This window comes from Daktulosphaira vitifoliae, unplaced genomic scaffold, assembly GCF_025091365.1.
Source record: "Daktulosphaira vitifoliae isolate Bord-2020 unplaced genomic scaffold, ASM2509136v1 Scaffold_519, whole genome shotgun sequence".
Classification (NCBI taxonomy): domain Eukaryota; kingdom Metazoa; phylum Arthropoda; class Insecta; order Hemiptera; family Phylloxeridae; genus Daktulosphaira; species Daktulosphaira vitifoliae.
In genome coordinates this window covers 1-8,461 of record NW_026100084.1, presented here as the reverse complement: position 1 = coordinate 8,461, position 8,461 = coordinate 1, and the positions used below count along the sequence as shown (strand labels likewise).

The 8,461-nt window shown below is 32.7% G+C and overlaps 1 long non-coding RNA gene across 1 annotated transcript; it reads right to left on the bottom strand.

The window, feature by feature from the left end:
• Positions 1–1,803: 1,803 nt before the first annotated feature.
• On the bottom strand, positions 1,804–8,427 carry LOC126909543 (uncharacterized). Its single transcript, XR_007705056.1, has 4 exons — positions 8,385–8,427; positions 2,295–2,328; positions 2,118–2,246; positions 1,804–1,991 (listed from the first exon to the last, which is right to left on the bottom strand). It is a non-coding gene; the product is annotated as an uncharacterized LOC126909543 (long non-coding RNA).
• Between the last annotated feature and the right edge of the window lie 34 nt (positions 8,428–8,461).

The following is an 8,461-nucleotide window of genomic DNA, read 5'->3' as shown; positions in this document are numbered from 1 at the left end:
TAGGAGTATCATAATCTTTAAAATTAAAACTATATTAAAAATATTATTAATTTAAAAAATATTAAAACTATTAAGCTCAAAAGCCACAAAAAATTACTGAAAAGTTGTGGATACGTATTACGAAAACAATGTTAACATTATAAACGCTGAACACATACTGACATTGTCATTTATGAATAAATTATTTCAGAAACAATGAAATTAATAAAAACCCAGCAGGGGGGAACACGGCACAGTGGTGACGTGGCATAGTTGGATCAAGTATTATGATATCTGACAGTGATTAAAATCACCATAAAAAAAAAACGCTTCGATGCAAATCTTTAGATAGTGTTTAATTTTAAAAAAATGGTGGATTATCCCAAAAGCAACATGATCTGCTTNTTTAAAAAAATTTGTGTATTATTCCAAAAGCTTCATAATCTGCTAGTTCCTTATTAATATTCTGATTCAGATAAAGTTTGTCGAATGAAAAAGGGATTATTAAAAAATATTATTTCTCATCAAAAAATTATGTTGATCCATACATTTTTCACACAAAAATAGCATTTGGTAGCCAATTTCACCCTGAAGATAAAATAAAGTAAGAAATTTTTTTTTTCCATAATAAAGTTCATTATATTAGCTTTAATTTAAGATATATATAAAAGTGTCAGACTTTCCGGAACACTTTCAAAATTTAAGTCGAAAAAGTTGTCATTTTGAATCCTCCTGTAGACAGGTAAAAAGTCAGATTTATAAAAAAAAATATACCAAATGATAGGTAAAAACATCATTCATCTACAAAAAAAAGAATTATATTGATCCATAAATCTTTCAAAAAGTTATAGCATTATAAAGTTAAAAATATAAAAAAGAATTTTTTTACAAAAATCGTATTTTTTTTATCAACTTTGACGTCTGTTTTTACCATGAAGATAAAATAAAGTCCGAAATTTTTTTTTAGCATAATAAATTATATTATATTAGCTTTAATTTAATATATATATATAAAAGTGTCAGACTTTCCAGAACACTTTCAAAAGTTAAGTTGAAAAAGTTCTACTTTCTACATGCATTTTTTAGATTTGAACGCCCCTCGTAAAGGGAAATGGTCCGATTTAAAAAAACAGTATGTCAAATGAAAGATGTATATAAATACTACTTATCATGAAAAAATTGTATTGATCCATACATTTTTCAAAAAGTTATAGCATAATAAAGTTAAAAATGTAAAATACAAAATCGAAAATTTTCACACAAAAATAGCATCCGGTAGCCATTTCCACCGTGAAGATAAAATAACGTCGAAAATTTTTTTTTTTCATAAAAAAGTAAATTACCGTAGCTTTAATTGAAAATATATATAAAAGTGTCAGACTCTCCGGAACATTTTCAAAAGTCATGTTGAAAAAATTAATTTTTTGTGAAAAAGTTGTCATTTTAAATCCCCCCTGTGGGCAGGTCTAGGGTCAGATTTATAAAAAAAATATACTAAATAAAAAGTAATGATATAATGCATCTATATAAAAAAAAATTAAATTGATTTAGTTATTTTTAAAAAAGTTGTAGCAATTTTAAGTAAAAAAACTTTAAAAAATTTCGAAAATTAGCGATTTTTAAATTTGTAATATTTTGGAGGTTTCCCCCATTTACGGGGNTAATAAGCAGAAGCTCTCATGATTATTATTAAAATAAAGTTTTTTATTGAAATAACTTAACTTGTACTCATTTTTAAAATATGTATTACTAAAATACATAACAACAACTTAATTAAATTAATTTAACTTTTTAACGAATTATTGCCCAGCTTTGTTCATTTACATATTACATTGTATTATTCAATATTTTCAATGATTCAATAACTTAATTGATAAATATTTATATTCAAGCATATTATTTAAAAAAACTATGAAAATATATCTTTTTTTACTCACCTTAATCCCAACTACTTGGTGTCAGCCACTCTTATCATAAATTTCCCCTTGACACGATCTCCCACATCTTTTACGCTAAAATTATCGCTCTGTATAAATTCGAATACTTCCAAAAAATAGGGATGTAAAATAAATTAATTTTAATTTGTGTAACAAGTGTAGTTTACTGTGGTCATTGTCATAAAACATATACATATTTACTTGGCTCATTAAGTATTTGTAGATGAACTTTACGTTTTAATTTTTGATTAACCTTTTTATGTCTTTTTAATAATGTTACGAATTCATCTATAATTTCAGTACAAAATGTGTTATTATTATTGAGTATATCTCTACATTCTTCTATATCTTTGAGAGATAAATNATTATTGAGTATACCTCTACATTCTTCTATATCTTCGAGAGATAAATACTAAAAAAAAATGTATAAAACAAAAATAATTTTAATATAACTGTGTAATAATAATACAATATAGACTTTATTTAAAAAAAAAGTCTTAAGGTTCCATAATTTTTCTCACATCAACTGTTCTCATATCGCATTCAATAACATCTCTCCGTCTCTTTTTTGGTCTTCCTATACCTTTTCTTCCTTCAACATTCATTCTACAACTGTTTTTACGGCTTCCGATTTTTCTCTCCTCATAACATGACCAAATCATCTAAGTCTATTTTCTCTCATCTTATTCACGATTGTCATTCTCATCTCTGCTCTACTTTCTTATAAACCGCCCAACACTCTGAACCATACATCATAGCTGGTCTCACTATAGTATTGTAGAGTTTACCTTTCAGCCTCATTGGAGTTATTTTATCGTATAAGACACCAGACGCTTCTTTCCACTTTAACCACCCACACTTAATCCTGTGTCTTATATCCTCGTCAATACCACCGCTCTTTTGCACAACTGATCCTAAATACTTTAATCTTTCCACCTCTCCAATCACGTCCTCGCTATTGTCACTGACCTCCTTATTTAACCTACTTCGTGTTCTCCTTTATCAAACTTGTACTCTATATATTCTGTCTTACTCCTACTTATTCTTAAACCCTTTTCTTATCATCTGCTCCTTCAGTGACACTGACTCTCTCCAGGGTCCATTTTAGAAAAGGTACATTGTCTCCTCGGATAACCACGACCAATATATCCATGGTTGTAGTCGAGGACCAGAAGACGACATTCACTTGTATCGCTCTTGCAACTGTTGATGGTAATCTCGTGATCATACTACCCATAACTGCTGTGACAACTGCACCACTTTTCTCTACTTCGTAAGTCGGTTTGGTGTTGTAGCGGTTTCATCACGCTCTGGCTATGAATTTAAAGAGTCGCCAATGAGAAAATGTCCTGGCGTGAGAACAGTCATGTCATAAGTTTTAAATGTTCGTTAACAAATACTAATGTCGTGTATTCACTCTTAGCCGCCAATATAACTGGATGACGCTATAAAGGACTCAAATGAACCGCTTTTCGTAAACGACCGCCCACCCTGTGGACGCCCTTCTTATCTAAGAGCGGATTTAATTTAATTTTATTGTACGTAGTTTTTGAATACTTTGTATTTCTTCACCAAAGTAACACTTTTGAATAACTTTTATTATGCATATATTCGCCTTATCAATTTCACCAATCTGCACAAGTCCGTACTGATACTATACTTTACGTATTTTAGCCAACGCATTATTCACAAACCGATAACAATATGCTAAAACGCGTTGCAATTTTGTTAGTGACGAATATTGAAATTGACAAGTTATGATTAACCGCCGACACCAAAACTTGCGTTGTTGCGCGCTCTGCTGTCGATATTTCTATTCGACGATCTTCGTCAAAAGTTGACCTGGGCCACTCAGAACTTTTCTAAACTAACCAACTGGGTCCCCTCTAACACATTGTTAAATTCTTTAATTGAAGTGGGTAAATGCCACGTGAGACCACATCCGCCGGGTTGTCAGTAATACGTACGTGATGCCATTATGCAATAGATGTGAGCTCGTGTATTTTTCCTACTCTGTGGGCCACAAACGTTTTCCACCAAGCTGACGGCGATTTTATCCATGAAAGTACCACTGTAGAATCGGACTTATAAAAATAACTAGAAATATTTAATCGTAAACTGCGCCCATACTTATTTGCTAACCGTGCTAATAATACGGTTGCTAACAGTTCGAGTCACTGCAGTGACACAGTTTTGAGCGGGGCGACGCGAGACTTAGAACAAATTAAATTTACAACATACTGACTATAGTTTTGTATAACACGTAAGTACAAACATGCACCGTACGCCGTAAGTGACGCTTTCGCAAACCAGTGTACCACAATCTCGCTTATACTGTCGTCACCGACTACTCGCCTTTGTATTATAATGTGTTTATTACACATAATTTTTCACGGCTTTCTTTCCACTCGCGTTCTATATTTTTGAGTACCTTATTATCGCATCCGATATTTAATTGCCATAACTTTTGAATTAAAATTTTAAATATGATGACTACTGAATTTATTAGTCCTAACGGATCGAAAATTACCGCTATTTTAGCCAGAATAGAACGCTTTGCAATTAAAACATCTTTATTGTATTTTTTTATCATGTACTGATATGAATCATTGTTTTTGTTCCAGTACATACCTAATATTTTAGTTACTATATTTTGTGGTACTGTATTACTATCATGTTGATATCCAGAATGCTTTAAACTAGTTAGTAATATACCAGATTCGTTGCTATCCCACTTACTCAATACAAAGCCAGCTTTACCCAAAACGGTAATTAGATCGTCACGTAGTTGACATACTTCTCTCTTCGTGTTCACTCCTCCTAAAAAAACATTAACATAAAAATCTTAACATATTGATTGACAGGCTTCAGGATACTGTTCCATCTCTTTAGCGACCAGCTTCTCCAAACAAGCCACCGCTAAGTACGAAGAGGTTATCACTCCATAGGTAATAGTCTTGAGGCAAAGAATATTAATAGGCTGGCTAGGATCTCCTCGCCATAATATTCTTTGATAATCACATTGCGATTTCGATACCCACACTTGCCGGTACATTTTTTTTTTAATGTACGCCGCCAGGACATATTTATGAGTACGGAATCTCGCCATTATAGTAACTAACTCTTCTTGAATACCAGGGCCTTTCAGTAGTACCTCGTTTAAACTCACCTCTGTGTCTGTTTTCGCAGTTGCGTCGAACACCACTCGCAACCGCGTACTCGTACTGTGCTCATTAATTACCGCATGGTGAGGCATGTAATAACAACGCTCTTTTTCTATCGACGATCGCGCTTTTTCTGCATGCCCTAGCATGATATATTCGTCAATAAATTTTTTGTACGACACTTTAAACTGAGGGTCAGCCTGAAGTCGCCTTTCTAAAGATAAAAGTCGACGCAAGGCCATGTGATATGATTTACCCAGCATAGATGGGTCTTTAAATGGTAGTACAATTGTAAATCTGCTATTCGTTGAGCAACGAACATTTAATTTATAATGTTTCATACACATTTTCTTCTGTAATGAATAAAGAGCTTTAGCATGAACCTCTTCCAGTTTCCAAAACTGTGCCATTTGGTCTTCAAGCTCACTAATTTTTGCCAGTTTGGTTGTCGTTACCGCCGACATACAGCGCTCTTGCTTGTCTAACGCAGTTGCTGGAACCGGATCGGCGATCACCCATCTGAGATGGGTGTTTTGTAACACCGGGCCGCTATCCATTGGTTTAATTTGACAATGTTTAATCAAATTAAAGAATATTTCGGCGCCCAAAACNTTAATCAAATTAAAGAATATTTCGGCGTCCAAAATTGAATCAGTGCAATTTGGACTATTAAATGACGGATCAGCAAGTATTGTTTCCTTAGGTATATTTAATAAAGAAGTGCTGATCGATCTAGCTGGCAAATTACTTGTTAATTTATGTAAAATAAAAAAATCCAATAAGAGCGAGTATTTAGATACACGTGATTCTACAGTAGTCGAAATTATATGTGACGACGTATGCGAAGCGGTAATAATGCTTTCGATAACGCATAACGTTTTTCGGCGCTTTAATCTCAAAGAGTGCGCTACTGACTCAGTCATAAAATTATGTTGTGAGCAACTATCTAATAATGCACAACACAAAAGAGGCCTACGCTGATAATCATAAATTATTACTGTAGCAGTTGATAAAAGAATCTATGTATTGACCTGACGCGTGCGTGTATGAAACAAAGACGAGGTTGACGGTGTATTATTGTTTACATTTTTTTCCATTTGACGTTCACTTTGATCACCTGGGGATGAGCGCAATACGGGCACGTCATTAACTTGCTTATTTTCCCACGGAATATGTAATATTACGATTACGAACATTTAGGACACCACCGTTGTGTACATCGTTCGCCTGCATGCACTCGTAAACAAATTTTACAGAGATTTAAATCAGTTATTTTTTTAATTCTCTCTCTCACACTTAGACTTAAAAGTGTCGGACATTTATACACCGTATGCACTTGTTTACAAACAAAACATTTTAGTTCGCTCGTAACTGCAAATCCGTTAGACCTAACAAATTCATTTCTTGCTATAGGCTGTTTGAACTCTTTTTCCTGTTTTCCCATTTTAACAGCCTCTAAAATTCGAAAACGAGATTCCAAAAACTTTAAAAGAGTCTGTACTTCTGGTTCTTCTTTTTCCGTGGAAAAAACTTCCCATTTCCGCACTGTAGTTGAGTCTAGTTTCGATAAAATTAAATGTATTAAAATGGCTCCTCAGTGCTGGGGCATTTGACCTAATGTTTCTAACGCATTTATATGATTGACAATTGTGTCAGATAACCCACGTAACGCAGAACCCGATTCTCTTTTTAGTGGCTCCAAATCAAACAGAGAGCGCACGTGAACTTGAATTAGCACTTAACGGTTGTTATAGCGCTCCGTTAGCCTACTCCATGCTACTTTATATTGCGCCACAGTGGTTTTCAAACTATGTATTACCTTGGCCGCCTCTCCAGTTAGAAATGATCGCAGGTAAAAAACCGCTGTATGTCCAATAAGGCCGCGTTTTCATGCACAATTGCTTTGAATATTCTTTCAAACGCGGACCACTCGGTATACGAACCAGAAAACTGTGGTATAGAAATTGGTGCTCATTTTATCGCTGTTTCAATTAGCCCTACTAGTAATGCAGCCTTTCAATTTCACTCTCTGCGAGATAAGACTCGCTAATTCAGCCATTGTATTTTTACACGCTAATAATACGGCCGAAACAGAATTGCCTGTTAGCCTATTATTTCTTCTACACTATTGCTCTCTTTGTTCCAATATAATTTACAATACCAACAAAGGTGTTTTGTACAAAATGGATTTTACGCACGAGTATTTTTAGGCAATTAAATTAAAACAACTGTATTCAAAATATGCACATTTAAATGAATATACTAATATTTTACCTTAATTAGTATTGCTTAATCCCTTTTTTTTCAAGTAATTCAAGTTGAAAATTTATACGCACAATAGAGTTGAACGCATGAGTTCAAACCCAAAATTCGACTTAATACTTTTAAGTCAAGATCGCTCTTTACTACGAGGTTGGCATTTACTAGAATAACGCACTACCCAAAATAAATAATTTTATTCATTCAATTTGGCCCAAAGGACCAATGTTTTGCGGGTTTACTTAGTGAAATAATCAACACCGTAATTATTTTTAAGAAAACTGTATTGATGAAACTTACATTATAATTGGACACTTGCGCGTATGTTACATATTATCTGGGCCGGGTGTAAACCGAAACTACTACTATATTACAATCATAAAGCTTATCACTACTCAATACACAACACCTACCTCGTGTTTCCTTTGTCAAATCATACTCTATATACTCTATAATTTATAGCTGATCTCCACACCTCTAGACTTTGATTAATTTCCTCCCTATTTTCTCCTATTAACACTATATCTTCAGCAAACAACATGCACCACTGCAACTCTTATTCCCTATCCACAGGGAAAAATCTACAATTAGATTTTTTCGATCGCCTCCTTTTTGAGATGATTAAAATTAGTAGAAATTAGTAGAAATTAATAGATTTTATTATTTATATTTTTTATGGGAAAAATTTCATGCGAAACTGAGATTATATTAATTTGTGTTTATTATTATTATTTTTTTGTTCTATTAATAGTTGAAAAAAGTAGCGGAAAACACAAAAGCAGTAAAATAGTAAACTGTAAAATCAATATCTTCTCAACTTTGTGTAGGAGTTAAAATAAATTCAATATTTTTTGTCATTTATGAATGTATGATTGCGTGAACAAGAAATTAGTAAAATTAAAAAAATGTTTAAATTACATTAAAGAAATATTATGTAAACGGTGCATAGTTGATATAACAAAAGAATTTTTTATTTATTATTATCTATGAAATTTCGGTTACACCTTAAACAATACAAGGTATAATTAAAATAAATTATAATCACCTGATAAGTATTCATTAGTTCTCTGTCAGAAGAATTCTGAAAAAAAAATTTATAAAGCAAAAATAAATGTATTATTT